This window comes from Malurus melanocephalus, unplaced genomic scaffold (assembly GCF_030028575.1).
Source record: "Malurus melanocephalus ecotype Western Australia unplaced genomic scaffold, MMel_1.1 scaffold_190, whole genome shotgun sequence".
Lineage (NCBI taxonomy): Eukaryota > Metazoa > Chordata > Aves > Passeriformes > Maluridae > Malurus > Malurus melanocephalus.
Window position 1 is genome coordinate 215,229 of NW_026623422.1, and position 207 is coordinate 215,435.

Genomic DNA, 207 nt, shown 5'->3' on the forward strand with positions numbered 1-207 from the left:
CAGCCAGGTCAAGGCAATAGGAAGTGTTAGCAACCCTAATTTGCAGGGCTGGGCACCCCTGCCAGGAGAAAGCAGAGCTGAGAGTGCTCTAAAGAGTCCAAGCTGCTGCTTTGCCTGCCCAGGGCAGCGGGATGAAGACTGGCACTGCAGGGAATTCGCTGCCTGCTTCCCAATCCTCTCTCCTGGATGCTGAGCAGCTTCCAGCTC